Below are 16,210 nucleotides of genomic sequence, written 5' to 3'. Positions count from 1 at the left end.
AGGCACAGAGGTGACCCCTTGATTGTCCTCCTGATCACCCCTGTCACCCAGCCAGTGCCATTATTACAGTGTCAGTGTACAGTATTATCACTGTATTTGTGTCACTAGCAACGTCAGTGTAAGTTAAGTAATGTTCCTCCCAGCCCATACCAGATTTCCCGCCACCCTATCGCAGTCACACTGGTCCCTGATCACCGCTATTACCAGTGTAGTGTCTGTATGGATCAGTATCTTCATAACAATTAGAACTATACTAGTGTCCTCCAATAGTATAGTGTCTCCAAAAACGCAGTTTGATTTTTACCAAAGATGTAGCAGAATACATTTTGGCCTAAATTTATAAGGAAATATTATTTTATTGGATATGTTTTAGTAGAAAGTAAGAAAACCGATGATGGAGATGTGATTTCCTGTTTCTGTTATATTGTGAACAGGACCAACCTGCATTCACATGCTGTTCCTCCAAAAGGTTTTTGTAATATACTATATGGATATTGTTTATATATTCTGTATACTCTATGTTTATTCAAATAGAATTTGTTTTGAAAAAAAAAAAAAGAAAGTAGAAAATATTGTTTTTTTTTTTAAATGTTGGTCTTTTTTTATTTGCATAATAAAAAAATAACAAAAACTGTGGTGATCAAATACCACCAAAATAAAGCTCTATTTGTGTGACAAAAAATGGTATAAATTCTATTTGCGTAGTGTTGCATATCCAAAATATTTCCAGCTAAAGTAGCACAGTGCTGAACAACAAGAAATGCCCTGGTCATAAGGAAGTAAAATCTTTCAAAGGTCAAGTAGTCAACCACAATGTCCACCTGACAGCCTAAGCCCTGGCTCCAGCCAAGCCATGCCCCCAGCATGTTTCAGTTCACTCCGTTTGCCTCCTATGGTGGGATCCTTCCAGGCCAGCTATCCCGAGCCTCATACTTAAGGCAGAGCACCCCTCTGCAGACTTGGGGGTGTGCCTCAAAGGCCACCAACAGCCTCTCCTCAGCACCTCCTAACCATCTTCCACCTGACTGCTGGCATGGTCCATGTCTATTTATGGGGTTTTCTCATTCCCACTGTCAGCCCACTTCTGGGGATTGGCTGAGGTTCCACAAATATTCATGGCAACTCCTCCTCACCTCCACCTCCTAGTTCTAGAACATTCTCCAATATTCCAGATACCAGGGGGAGGCACCAGAGAGCTGCCAGGATTAATCATCCAGCCCTGGCCTCTAGTAACCTTGACTCAATTCAGTGTCTCAGGTTTATTCCTGGCCATAAACGCTGTTACCTAATCTCCACTCTAGTAGCATACACACTAGAGGGAGCTACACATGCATACATATGCATTCAGCTGAATTGATGACTGTATGGTGACTATGGTGGCTCCCTTGGTGCCAGTAAACACCAGGTCTAAATGTTTTTTGTTAAAGCGGAACTTCACCCTAAAAAGTAAGTTCCACTTTAACACTTTCTTCTCCCTCCGTTCCCACATTTGGAAGTTTTATTTCGGGGGGGGGGGGGAAGGATGTGGGTAACTAGTTTTAGCAGGTACCCACTCCAACCCCCACCTGCAACCTTCTGAGACATGCCACAGGTCCCACTTAGCTCCCCTCTCACCTCCTGAAACCTTCTGGGACACGTCACAGGTCCCACTTTGCTCCCCTCTCATGACCTGCAAGCTTCTGGGACATGTCACAGGTCCCACTTTGCTCTCCTCTCATGACCCACAACCCTCTGGGACATGTCAAAGGTCCCACTTTGCTCCCCTCTCCCCACCCACAACCTTCTGGGACATGTCACAGGTCCCGTTTTGCTCCTCTCTCACCACCCACAATCTTCTGGGACATGTCACAGGTCCCACTTTGCTCCCCTCTCACCATCTGAAACCTTCTGGGACACGTCACAGGTCCCACTTTGCTCCCCTCTCGCCACCTGCAACCTTCTGGGACATGTGACAGGTCCCATTTTGCTCCCCTCTCACCACCCACAACCTTCTGGGACACGTCACAGGTCCCACTTTGCTCCCCTCTCACCACCCACAACAACCTTCTGGGACATGTCACAGGTCCCAGGAGGCTGTGAGTTCAATTACAAAGCGCAGTATGACTTGCTCATGCACAGTGGAAAGCTGCTAGGAGTCACAGCTGGCTGCCCTTACTTAACCAGTTGCCGACCGCCGCACGACTATATACAGCGGCGGTCAGCCCCGGCCAGGCAAAGTGACGTATATATACTTCACTAGCCTGTCACTTCCTTGTGAGCCAATAGCGGGCAAGCACGCGCCCGCGGAGGCGCGCGCCCGCCATGGCTCGTTCCCTAGGAAGTCCGTGAGTGTGACCGGCGGACCCGATGTCCGCCGGTCACTCGGCGATCGTCGGAGGAGAGGGAGAAAGGCAGGCGGCTAATGTAAACAAGCCGCCTGTCATTCTCCCCTGTGTAGGAATGGTGATCATACGGTTCTACTATGTAGGACCGTTGATCACTGTTCCTACACTAGTAGCCATGTCCAATCACTGTAAAAAGCATGCCCCTAGGGACACACTTAACCCCCTCCTTCCCCAATAAAGTTAACCCCTTCCCTGCCAGTGTCATTTTGCAGTAACAGTGCATATGTATAGCACTGATTACTGCAGTAATGTCACTGGTAACCCCAAAAGTGTCAAAAATGTCAGTAAAGGTTCCGGTCTGTCCGCCGCAATGTCGCAGTACCGCAAAAGAAATCGCAGATCGCCGCCATTACACGTTAAAAAAAACCCACCAAAAATGACAGAAATCTTTCTCTTAGTTAGTAAACGCAATAACTTTTGCGCAAACCAATCAAAATACGCTTTTTGCGATTTTTTTTACCAAACACATGTAGCAGAAAACAAATTGGCCAAAAATGTTAAAAAATTTTGATTTTTACATTTTTTTGAGGGAATTTCATATAAAAAATGTGAAAAATATTGTTATTTTTGCAAAATTTATGCTCTTCTTTTGTTTATAGCGCAAAAAGTAAAAATCGCACAGGTGATCAAATACCACCAAAAGAAAGCTCTGTTTGTGAGAAAAAAAGCACGTAAAATTCGTTTAGGTACAGCGTCGCACGACCGCGCAATTGTCCGTTAAAGTCACACAGTAAAAAATCGCAAAAAAACCCCTGGTCAGGAAGGGGGTAAAATCTTCTGCGGCTTAAGTGGTTAACATGCCAGCGCCGGGGACCCGAAGACTGGCGAAGAACCAGCATAGGTCAAGACGGCGCTGGATCCTTGGACAGGTGTCCTTCAGTATTTGTAACTGGTGACTTTTATTCATTTCTTTTTTTTTTTTTTTTCAAATATTTTATTTTAGAAAAGGAACCACAGTTGAGAAACAAGCTGAAACACGTTCCATACAGATATTTGTAACTGAAATTGCATAACACAGATAGGTGAACAATAACATCACATCGAGATACACAGGATGACCCGATATAATCCAATAACCAACCCTAGATTCGGGGAAGGTGCGGGCACCTCCACCCTAAGTCATGAATGACCAGGCCCCACACAACTATGCGAGAAAACCGTATTATATGAGAAAGGAAGAACCGTTCCCAACCGCCGCTCCCTACTTTTTTCTAAGAGAAAGAAAAGGAAAAAGAGAAAGAGAACGGGGTCCCAGACGGGACCACAAACAAATACCACAAGAAGGGATAATGGAGGAAAGAGGACGAGAGAAAGGACAAGGGGGGGGGAAGGGGGGTGAGAGGGCCAGATGGGGAAACTCCCCGCATGGACGAACCCACGGGCACACCCGGAGCAGTAATCAACCGCAAATCAGAGACCTGCCCTTGTCGGATAGCACAAAGGCATTCCAGAAACCCCAAATCTGAGTATATCGTTCCCTGCGATGCTGCCTCGTGAGGGTGAGGTCCTCCATCCTGTTTATATCCTCCATCCTGCGCATACAGTCCCCAATAGTCGGCACTCCTGTCGTCTTCCAAAGTACCGGAATGCAAGCCTTCGCGGCGCTCAGAACATGAGGGATAATTGATTTTTTGCACTTCGAGATAGGCATAGGGGAAACCTGGAGCAGGAAGAATTCCGGGGTATCCGGGATCTCCCGATCCGACAATTCCCCCAAAAGGGCCCGGACGTCCCGCCAGAAGGGGCGTATTCGAGGACAGGACCAAAAGACATGGAGCATGGTGCCTACTTCACCCTGGCACCGCCAGCAGAGGTTCGACGTGCCGGGGTAGAATTTGCCCAAAAGAGAGGGAACCCGATACCACCGGGTGAGAATTTTATAATTTAACTCCTGCAATTTCGCGCAGGTCGGAGTCTTCAAAGCCAGGGTATACACCTTGAGGCGCTGCGCCGGAGTAAGGTGCAGCCGTAGATCCCGTTCCCACTTGACCAGCCCCGGCAGGACATAGTCTTCCCCCGGGGAGATCAGCAGGCTGTACGATTTAGACAGCGTGCCCGGTAGGTTCCCGCTCCCCACGCAGTATTCCTCAAACGGAGTGAGATCTCTGGAGAAAGAAGATGGATCCGGCAGGGAGCGAAGATAGTGGTGTACTTGGGCTGCATGCCAGAACCCCAGCACGAAGGGGCCGCTAGGCGACATCAGCTCCTCTATCGTTGGCCACCGAGACCCCCTGAGGAAGTGAGTGGCTTGGGAAACGCCCCGGGACATCAGTCCGCGAAATGCCGCTTCCTTCAGCCCCGGGGAGAACTCCGGGTTCCCCAGAACTGGGTAAAGCGGGGACGTCTGTGTGGAAATGGAGGGGTGGGATAAAGCGCGACGAACTGTCGCAAGCGTCACGCCTATCGTCGGGTGTTCTCGAAGGTCCCGTGGCAGGTCCCCCCTGATCCATGGCAGACCCTCCAGGGAAGCGACCGACTGCCCCCGCTCCAACTGCACCCACAATTTGCCTTCGCTATGTCTCCTCCAGTCAATCAGCCGGCCTAGGTGGACCGCAAGATGATATTTAGCAACGTCCGGAAGGGCCAGGCCCCCCGAGTGTTTCGGTAAAGTCAGCTGGGCACGAGATAGCCTAGGCCTCCCCTGAGCCCAGATGAATTTCAAAAATACACTGTGGGTTTGAGTAAAGAAAGAGGTCGGGATCCGCACCGGCAAAGCGTGCAGTAGGTACAAGATCTTAGGGAGAATCATCATTTTTATTAAATTGCACCGTCCGAACCAGGAATGAAGACCGACATTCCAGGTCTGGAGCAGGCCACGAATACGGGCCAGGAGGGGAGGGAAATTCAACTCGTATATCTTGGACAAATCCGATGAAATCTGGGTCCCAAGGTATGTCAGGGCACCCCGAGTCCACTTGAAGGGCAGCGTAGAGGACAAGTGCGTCATGAGGGGGGCCGGGACGCCCACCCCCAAAGCCTCGGATTTATGAAAGTTCACCTTCATATTGGAGCACTGGCCGTACAGGTCCAGTTCCCTCATTAGGTTGGGTGCCGAGATCGCCGGGTTTGAAATGGAGAAGAGCATATCGTCGGCGTAGGCCGACACCTTACACTCCAAGTCCCCAATCCGAATGCCCGAGATGTCCGGATTGGCCCGTACTCTGCCCAAGAGCGGCTCTAGAGAGAGCGCGAACAGCAGCGGGGACAGGGGACATCCCTGCCGGGTGCCATTTGTAATGTGGAAAGGGCTAGAGAGTATCCCGTTGCACTTCACTTGGGCCGATGGACAGGAGTAAATGTGCCCTATCCAAGACATCAACTTGTCACCGAAGCCCATTGCCCTCAATGTGGAAAGCATGAACCGCCAGTTGACGCGGTCAAAGGCTTTCTCCGCGTCCGTATTAAGTAGAACGCAGGGTGTGCCTGACGTCCGGGCTGCGTGGATAAGGCTCAGGACCTTGGAGGTGTTGTCCCTTGCCTCCCGAGAGGGAATAAAGCCCACTTGATCCAAATGGACCAAATGCGGCATATGTTGGCTGAGGCGATTGGCCAGAATTTTTGTAAACACCTTCAGATCCACATTCAGCAGAGAAATGGGCCTGTAGCTGCCACAGCAAGAGGGGTCCTTTCCGTCCTTGGGCAAGACTGAAATATGAGCTCTAAGCGTGTCGGGGGGGAAGGACGACTCCCCTCTGCCCAGCGAATTGAGCCAAGTCACCCAGTGAGGCCCAAGTACGTCCATGTAAGTGGAGTAGTAAGGCAGGGTAAAGCCATCAGGACCCGGGGCCTTCCCAGCCTGCAACGCGCCCACCGCCGCCTGAAGCTCCATCAAGGTAATAGGGGCCTCCAGCTCCTCTCTGGCCTCAGCCCCCAGGGACGGGAGGTCCACCGAGGCCAGGTAGTCCTCCACAACGGGCGAGGCTCCCCCACGGTCCGGGAGGTTGTACAGGGAGGCATAGAAGTTCCGAAATTCGCCCGCGATCTGCTCGGGCAACGTAGCCGCACCCCCCGACGGAGGCTGAATACGGGGTACGTAGGACGCAAGTCTTTGCGCCTTGACCGAGGCTGCCAGCAGCCTCCCGCATTTGTTCCCCTCCATGTAAAAGGCATGGCGCGCCCTCTGGAGATCCGCCCTGGCCCTGGAAAACATAAGGTCCTGCGCCTGACGACGTAGTACAAATAGTTCCTGTTCCTCCGTCCTGTCTAGACGTTGCTTATGGGAGGTTTCCAATTTGTGGATCGCCTCCAAGAGGCGCTGTAACTGTTGCGATCTCTGCTTCTTGAGCCGAGCCCCATGCTTCATAAACACCCCGCGAATGACCGCTTTATGGGCCTCCCATATAATCCCCCTGTCGCAGTCTTCCGCTGTGTTGGTGCGAAAGAACTCAGTAAGTTCCTTCAGGACGTCCGTCCGGACTTCCTCGTTGTTGAGGAGGGAGTCACTTAGACGCCAGAAGCGCGTCCTACCCCGTGTCCCTTCAGACAGTTTATATACAAGTGAGATTGGTGCGTGGTCGGAGAAGGTCATCGTGTCGATCGTGGAGTTTAGCACCGCGTGAAGCTGTCCATGCGGGATCAGGAAATAGTCGATTCTGGAGTACAGCCTGTGGGGTGGCGAGAAGAAGGAGTAGTCCCGCTCCCCACTGTGCTGCATCCTCCATACGTCGACAAGTTGCGAATCATGAAGAGCACGAAGAATCCGCTTCCGGGCAGCGTGGGACACCGAAGAGCTGCCGGAGGAGGTATCCAACCCCGGGGACAGCGGGACGTTGAAGTCGCCGCCCAAGATCAACTGTCCCATCTGGAAGGAGGCCAGTCGTTTGAGGACCCGGGCGATGAACACGTCCTGTCCGTCGTTCGGTGCATAGACGCTCGCGAGCGTCACCACAGTCTCCCCAACAGTACCTCGTAAGAACACGTAACGACCATTGGGGTCCAGCAGGGAGTCCTGGCAGGTCCAGGGCACCCTGGCAGCCACAAGAATGGACACCCCCCTCGACTTGGCAGCCGCATGCGTGGAGTGATATGAATTAGGGTAGAATCTATTAGTCAGTCTCTGAATACGGTCTGTACGAAAGTGCGTCTCCTGGAGAAACGCGATATCAGCCCGCCGGCGATGCAGGTCGTTCAGAAGGACCTTGCGCTTCTCCGGGACATTGAGCCCCTTGGCATTAAGGGAGACCACAGTGAGCTCGTCCATGGCAAGGGGAAAGAGAAAGAGGGAACAACACCAAGGGAGCGGGGGGGGGGTCAGGGAGGAGATGGGTCCGACAATAGGAAAAGACAACGAGAGACAGACAGATAAGAGAAAAAGAGGAAACGAAAAGAGAGAGGGGTCGGGGTAAGTACCACCCCCCTCTAGCTAAAGGCAGCTAAGCCACCAGGCACTCAGAGACCCGTAGGGGTACACAAGTGCAGGCCTACGTGGGGAAGTGGGTAGATCAGGCACGGTTCGAACCGCTGCCTCCGGCCCCCACCCAGCCCATTACCAGGAGATGGCAGCGTGGAGAGAGAGACAGAGGCAGTAAAACAGTCAAGGGGGCCGTCATGGAGGCCTCTGATAAGCGGCACATGGAGAGACCCCGGAGACCGCCCCGAGACAAGGCATCCCAGAGGGCCGCTCCAGGACCACAGACATTCAAATCGGCAGCAAAAAACCAAAACTTAAATGTAAACTCTAAATTGCAGTATAAGGAACAGTAACAATAGCATCCCCCCTCCCCCCCCCCCCACAATCCACAGACACGTAAAGACCCAGCGTCCACCAAAGTCCACCATCTCCCCCCGCCCTCCCCACACACCCCACCCCGCCTAGCCGAGTAAAGCATACGTCCACAGTCCCCCCACAACCAGGAACCCTGAGTAATACTGCGCAGCCCGCGGCCGCCACGCGGACCCCGGACCCCATCCCAGCACCCAGCTCCCCCAACCGCCACCCCCCCCCCCCGTCCATCAGAGACATTAGCCATTGCAGGTGGAGGGGTCCCGGGATCCCACGGGAACCCCCCCACAGAGGTCTTCAGCCCAGGGTCACGAGGCGGCGGGAGGGCCAGAGCAGGCAGCGATATAACAGTCCAGATGAGGGGGATGGGATACCCCCAGGCTCCCGCTACAACCGGTTCGCGGAGCGCACCTCACGCCACGGGGCTCCGGCAGTTCATGGCAGGGGAGGCCATCCTGAGGCGGTGGGGTCAGCGCGGGCGCCCGGGCAAAAAACGCCTCGTGGATAAACCGAAGAGGGGGGCGGGTAAACAGCACCAGTGGGGTAGTGGGAAGTCAATGCAGGTCGGGCACCATCAGCCCGTGGAAGGGATGGAGGGGGCAGGGGCCAAACCGGGGGGGGGGATAAGTACTCACACAGCTCACAGTTCCGTAGTGGAAGAAGCTCAGTCCTCCCTGGGAGCCTCCGAGGCACTCGAGCGCTGCCGCTGTCGCTGTGGTCGAGGAGGAAGAGGTGCAGCACCGCCAACGGGGCTCCTGCCCCGGCGATCCGACGGGCGCGGGAGGAGTACCAGCCAGTCCGGGACCTGCACCGGCTGCACCCCCAGGAAGGCAAAGAGGGCTGGTAAGTCCGAGGGGGAACGTAAAGTGAATGAGGTGTTAGACTTCCGGACAGTCAGGGCTAGCGGGTATCCCCATCGGTAGGTGGCTCCCTCCCTGCGAGTCAGGTCCAGGACAGGGCGAAGCAGCGCCCTCCGGTACAATGTGGCCCTCGAGAGGTCCGGGAGGATCCGGATCTGTGCTCCATCAAAGTCCACTGTGCGCGCCTCCCAGGCCTTCCGTATCACCAGCTCCCGGTGCGAATAACGGTGGAAACGGCACACAACGTCCCGTGGGCGTTCCGGATCCGGTGACCGGGGGCCCAGGGCCCGGTGGATTCGATCGAACTCCAGGTTTGGGGGGAGAGAGTCACCCAACAGAATGCCAAGGATCGCCGTCACGGATGCCGCCAAGTCCTCCAGTCCTGTAGCTTCAGGAATCCCTTTAAGGCGGACATTGTTCCGCCGACTGCGGTCTTCCATGTCCTCCATGTGAAGTTGCATGGCCATAGCAGTGTCCCTGTGTGCCGCCTGGGTCCGCTCCACAGCCAGAAGGCGAGCGTCCATAGCGGACAACGCCGCTTCTCCGGAGGACACCCTGTCCGCCACCTGTTGCACCTCCTTCCGCACTTGTTGCACCTCCCGCCGGTGCGCGGCCTCCAGGCGGCCGACAATAGATTCAATGTCCCGCGTGCTAGGCAGGGAACGTAAAATAGTCCGCAATTCCTCGTCCATGCCCAGCGACGGAACCATGCCGGTCGGCAACGGGCGGAAGGCTGCAGGAGTGGTCAGAGCTGTATCTGCTGAGGACGCAGGGGAGGCCGCCATGTCGTTCCCGCCAGATGGCCCAGGGCTCTCCACCGCCGCCATATTGCCCACGGGAGAAGAGGGTTGGGAAGCCACAAAAAAGCGCTGTATCTCCCCCGAGGGACGTGACTTCGTCAATGTCCCGGCTCCTCCAGAGGTCCCCTTGGTTTTCCTCTTCTTGGACGTCCGCATATCTCACTGCCAAGGCTGATTTTAGTCGGGCTGGGGAGGAAAGGCACGGAGCTCAGCAGAAAGACGTCCTCAGCCGGCCATGTCCAGACCACGCCCCTCTATTCATTTCTTTTTTATGTTAAGACTGAAGAACTGCTTTACCACACCAGGATGCCAAGATTTGAATGGGCCCTTCCATTTGTTTTCAGACCATTTTGTTTTATTACTTTTTCATTTAGAAACAAAGTGCAAAGTTTTAATGACAATGTAGTTTATGACTTGTGACTTGAGCCCAGCCTGTCAGGGATCATAGGAGCAGTAGGTTATAAGAACTGTGCTGTACTCAGTCAGCTCCATGTGGAAGCAGTTGCTCAGTTCCCTGTGGAAGAGGTCACCGTGTTACTAGCAGTGGCCGATAGGTGGTGCTGTGGGCTGCTTGTGGCTGCTGTCACACTTGTTTATTGGAGTAGTTGCAGGCCTGGCTGCTCGGCAGGTAATAGGAAAGATCTGTGATCTGGGGGGCTGTATGGGAGGGTCGCTGTACCGGATAGAGGAAGGGGGGACGCTGCATATGGGCGATGATGAGTTACTGCAATGGTGGCTTTCTGCACTACAGATCGGCCTTGTAGATTGTTACATTCCCCATGTGCAAGTCTGTGTTTGTTTACACATTGATTTCTAAATCTGCTTCCGGGGTGCGATCTGCAGATCAATGTTATTAGAGGTGACTGTACCCTTCTCCCCTGCATGGGGCATATATACACGTGCTGCCAGTTCTGATCCCAGTCACCCCAGCATTACAAATATGGCCTTGTACTGGAAGCATGCTGATTACTTGCTGTCTAACTGGGCTTAAACAGCAGGCTAAATCTATAGGGCTCATTCACACCCTACGTACAGGCCAGCGTTGACCAATCTAAACGTATACGCAAGGCACTTTGCCTTATATCTGTGAACCCCAATGGTTGCACACATAATTTACTGATGTTCATACTCAGGATCTTGTTGACAGAAAGTGATTAAAATGTTCCTTGTGCAAGTGTAAAAATGTTCCTCCTCCTGCCAGCATTGAAATATCTGCAGGTAGACATGCGTATGCCCATATTGCACCCAAATGTCACACATTTCCTAATATCGTTTTATGGCTCTGTATTCCTGTTCTTTACACAGCTGTGTGTGTTGTTCCATGGACAACACTGCACTTGCGTAAGAAAAAAAAAAAGCAGATGCGTTTTTACAAAACACAGCATTGTGCAATGTGCTACACCGCATCCCCATGTGCTGCGGTTTATAGATTTGAATAAAGGTGTCTGTTCATGAAACCGATCATCAGGATCGCAGCTCTTCTCAGATCATTAGCGGTTTAGGAAACTGAGATGATCAGTCATACACTGAGCATCCCAGCACACAGAGAATATGTCATTGACAGAAACGGGCAGTTTATAAAGGTGCGATCTCGGCACCTTGCTGGCGATCTTTTGTAAGAGCCCCTTTCTGCTCAGCGAGGGATCGATCCGCCGATCCCCGCTGAACAGGCGGATGACAGCTCAGTCTCCGCTCTGTGTGCGGAGACGGAGGTGTCAGATCCCCGCTGTCCCCTATTGGGGAATTGGATGAGAAGGGACCGCCTGTCCGGTTTCATCTGATCCGATCCGCCAGATGGATGGAAAATAGGGTTTCCATCCGTCCGGATTTGACGGACAGGATCGGATCGGATGTCAGCGGACATGTCTCCGCTGACATCCGCTGCCCCATAGAGATGCATGGGGCATCCGTTTAGATTCACCTGAAAAACTGACAGGCGCATCTGAACGGTCCGCATGTGTGAAAGGGGCCTTAGAATTCTCCATCCCAGAGGTGGAGAAACGCCAGTGAACTGATAAGGAAGGAGGAAGGGGACTTCCTTCTTCGTCAGTCAGACCACACCTTGATAAAAGAGAGACAGTGTTGTCTGCAAGGAATAAAGTGGTCAGTTCTTTAAAGGACAATGCCTTGAGTGTTCCACCATAACAGTTGGGTCTCAAAAGGCTGACCAGCAGAAGAAATAGGGTAGCATACTACTAATATATGATATCGCTGATATTATCTACTGATATACACTCACTGGTGGCTTTTTTAAGTACACCTTGCTTAGTACTGGGTTGGACCCCCTTTTGCCTTTAGAGCTGCCTAATTCTTTGTGTCATAGATTTAACGAGGTGTTGGAAACATTCCTCAGAGATCCTGCTCCATATTGACATGAGAGCATCACACAGTTGCTGCAGATTTGTCGGCTGCACATCCATGATGCAAATCTCCCAATCCCCCACATCCAAAAGGTGCTGTATTGGATTGAGATCTGGTGACTGTGGGGGCCATTGGAGTACAGTGACCTCATTGTCATGTTCAAGAACCCAGTGGTGAGATAATTTGAGCTTTGTGCATGGTGCATTATCCTGCTAGAAGTAGCCATCAGAAGATGGGTATACTGTAGTCATAAAGGGATGGACACGGTCAGCAACAGCACTCGGGTAGATCATGGCGTTTTAACAATGCTTAATTGGTTCCAAGGGGCCCAAAGTGTGCCAAGAAAATATCCCCCACACCATTACACCTCCACCATCACCAGCCTGAACCATTGATACAAGGTAGGATGGATCCATGCTTTCATGTTGTTTACGCTGCATTCTGACCCTACCATCTGAATGTGGCAGCTGAAATCAAGACTCCTCAGATCAGGCAACGATTTTCAAATCTTCTATTGTCCAATTTTGGTGAGCCTGTGCGAACTGTAGCCTCAATTTCCTGTTGTTAACTGACAGAAGTCGCACCTGGTCTGGTCTTCTGCTGCTGTAGCCCATCTGCTTCAAGGCTCAATGTGTTGTGCATTCAGAGATGGTATTCTGCATTTCTGAAAATGTCGCTATATTTACTCTCCTGTGCTGTGCGATAAGCCTCAACGTGGTGTCAAACTCCTATCTTGACATATTACTGCTTATGGATAATGTGCTCCTCACTGCCCTCAAAAGATTGGGGACGTCCGATATGACTGTAAGTTTAGGAAACAAAGAAGACGCGTGAGGCCTAGCGCATTATCCTCAAAACATATTTTACTACATGGTATAAAACGGAGGTGAATTTAATCACAAACCAATGCTTGCATCATAGCTTAGACATGACATCATCTGCTTAAGTCCATATACGTAAATTCACAATGCTCATAGACACATCGGCTAACGCGTTTCGAGGTTACCCTCTTCTTCAGAGCCTTTCCTGTATGTAGACCTGTTTGGAGGAGGAAGTGACACTCTCCCGGAGAGATGATGTGTAGACAGGAGGAATGATTGGATTTCTGGACTGTGGAGTGGGGGGGGGGGTCTCCTCCCCAGTAGATGGGGGTACAGGGGAACTAATCCCTGCGGATCTACTGGGATTTTAAGGCACAACCATCTCTAGGGTTTACAGAGAATGGTCCGAAAAAAGAGAAAATATCCAGTGAGTGACAGTTGTGTGGATGAAAATGCCTTGTTGATGTCAGAGGAGAATGGGCAGACTGGTTCGCGATGATGGAAAGGCAACAGTAAATCCAATAACCACTCGTTCCAGCCAAGGTAAATCGGACAATAAAAGATTGGAAAAACATTGCCTGGTCTTATGAGGCTCGTATTCAGATGGTAGGGTAAGAATTTGGCGTAAACAACATGAAAGCATGGATCCATTCTGGCTTGTATCAACAGATTAAGGCTGGTGGTGGAGGTGTAATGGTGTGGGGGGTATTTTCTTGGCACACTTTGGGCCCCTTAGTATAATTGAGCTTCGAGAAAGATAAAAGATGCAATGCTCAGTGAAAAAGTGTGCCTGTCATGTCAGGACAGGTAATATCTGTGTAACCAAGTATATTAGTTAGACAAATTAAAATCGCAAGATCTAATACCATGAAATAAAGTGCAATGTGCAAAAACATGATCAAAACAACACAAATGAGCGTAAATTAGCATAAGCTCAAAAAGACTGTGTCAGTGAAAATTAATGCAATAGAGTGCAATAACATAAATTAATGATATATGTGAATGTGAAATGACATAAATTCATCAATGTGAAAAGAAGGGTATCATAAACATGTTTGAAATTTTTTTAGATAAAGTGCATAAAGTAACAGTTCACTGAGAATGTGAATGAAAAGCTGTCTGTATAACAAAACATCATACCGTTTTTAAAGATCGAGTCCTCTTCAACCAAAGGTGTCCTTATCCAAAGAAGGGATCACTAGGACGCGTACATCCACCACTCGGGAGGGTAAGTACTCTTATGGCACTTTTCCACTGCAAGTACCGGCTCGGCTCTACTCGGCCCTGCTTGGCCCGGTTTGCTTTTCCACTGCTGGTACCGCATGGTATGGTGTTGGAACGGTTCGGTACGGTACGGTATGGTTTGCTTTTCCACTAAAGTTAGGTGGGTGGGATAACAACGGGGTGGGTGGGATTCTCTGGGTGGGATTCTCTGACCAATCAGTGGCTAGTAGTGACTGCATGCAAAGGATTGTGGGATATGGTACCGGGTATGGTACCTCTTGGAACCACAATCGAGGTGGTACTGTTTTTGAGAGCCGTACCGTTCGGTTCCATGCAGTGGAAAAGCGCCACCGTACCGAACCGTTCCTACACCATACCATGCGGTACCAGCAGTGGAAAAGCACAAAAGCGAGCCGAACCGTTCGGTTCCATGCAGTGGAAAAGCGCCGCCGTACCGTACCGAACCGTTCCTACACCGTACCATGCGGTACCAGCAGTGGAAAAGCACAAAAGCGAGCCGAACCGTTCGGTTCCATGCAGTGGAAAAGCGCCATTACTGGATATAGTGGACTCAATTGCCAGCGGCATCAAGCCAACCGAGCATACAACTGGGATGTGGATGGTGGTAATAATCACTGGCAGACTGACATCCTCCTTGTCTTTTAAATCAGCTCACTTCTAGTGGATCATAGACTCAGATAACCATAAAAAAACAAAAGGCTCCTCAATAGTAAAACTTTCTCAAAGGAGTTTTATTAAAAAGTAGAACACTTACATCAAATCTGAAGTCAGACAGTTAGAGTAAGGAAGTAGTATGTGATCGCAATAAAAATCCTGGCAGGCACAATGACATGGAACATCTGGGGTCTGGGGTATTGAGCATCGTTTAAACACCACGGCCTACCAGAGTATTGTTGCTGACCATGTCCATCCGTCTATGACTACAGTGTACCCATCTTCTGATGGCAACTTCCAGCAGGATAATGCACCATTTCACAAAGCTCAAATCATTTCAAACTGGTTTCTTGAACATGACAATGAGTTCACTGTACTCCCAATGGACTCCACAGTCACCAGATCTCAGTCCAATAGAGTACCTTTGTGATGTGATGGAACAGGAGATTTGTATCATGGATGTGCAGCAGACAAATCTGCAGCAACTGCGTGATACTATCATGTCAATATGGACCAAAATCCCAGAGAATGCTTCCAACACCTTGTTAAATCGATGGCACAAAGAATTAAGGCCGTTCTGAGGGCAAAAGATATTAACCACTTAAGCCCCGGAAGATTTTACCCCCTTCCTGACCAGGGGGTATTTTGCGATTCGGCACTGCGTGACTTTAACGGACAATTGCGCAGTCGTGCGACGCTGCACCTAAACAAATTTGACGTCCTTTTTTTCCCACAAACAGAGCTTTCTTTTGGTGGTATTTGATCACTCACCTGTGCGATTTTTTATTTTTTTTGATCAAGCGCTATAAACAAAAAAAGAGCGTCAATTTTGCAAAAATAACAATATTTTTCACATTTATTTTATATGAAATTCCCCCAAAAAAATGTAAAAATCTTATTTTTTTTTAACATTTTAGGCCAATTTGTTTTCTGCTACATGTGTTTGGTAAAAAAAATCGCAAAAAGCGTATTTTGATTGGTTTGCGCAAAAGTTATTGCGTTTACTAACTAAGGGAAAGATTTTTGTAATTTTTGTTGTTTTCTTTTTTAATGCGTAATGGCGGCGATCTGCGATTTTTTTTTTTTTTCTTTTTTTTGAGGGACTGCGACATTGCGCGGACAGATTGGGCCCTTGACTGACATTTTTGACACTTTTGGGGTTACCAGTGACATTACTACAGTAATCAGTGCTATACATATGCACTGTTACTGTAAAATGACACTGGTAGTGAAGGGGTTAACTTTATTTGAGAGGGAGGGGTGGTGTGTGTCCCTAGGGGCATGATTCTTACTGTGATTGGCTGTGGCTTGAGGTGTAGGAACAGTGATCAACGGTCCTACATACAGTGGGTACGGAAAGTAT

At 50.4% G+C, this 16,210-nt stretch overlaps 1 protein-coding gene across 1 annotated transcript in view; it reads left to right on the top strand.

The window, feature by feature from the left end:
* Nucleotides 1-10,277: 10,277 nt before the first annotated feature.
* SIRT5 (sirtuin 5) overlaps nucleotides 10,278-16,210 on the top strand; it is a 36,297-nt gene continuing 30,364 nt past the window's right edge. Inside the window, exon 1 of the mRNA XM_082259389.1 lies at nucleotides 10,278-10,394. The gene's annotated coding sequence lies outside the window, so the exon portion shown is untranslated. The remainder of the gene's footprint in view (nucleotides 10,395-16,210) is intronic.

Source organism: Pelophylax lessonae, assembly GCF_965119305.1.
Source record: "Pelophylax lessonae genome assembly, chromosome: 5".
NCBI lineage: Eukaryota > Metazoa > Chordata > Amphibia > Anura > Ranidae > Pelophylax > Pelophylax lessonae.
The sequence above is the reverse complement of the archived record's forward strand: the minus strand, read 5'-3'. Positions and strand labels throughout refer to the sequence as shown.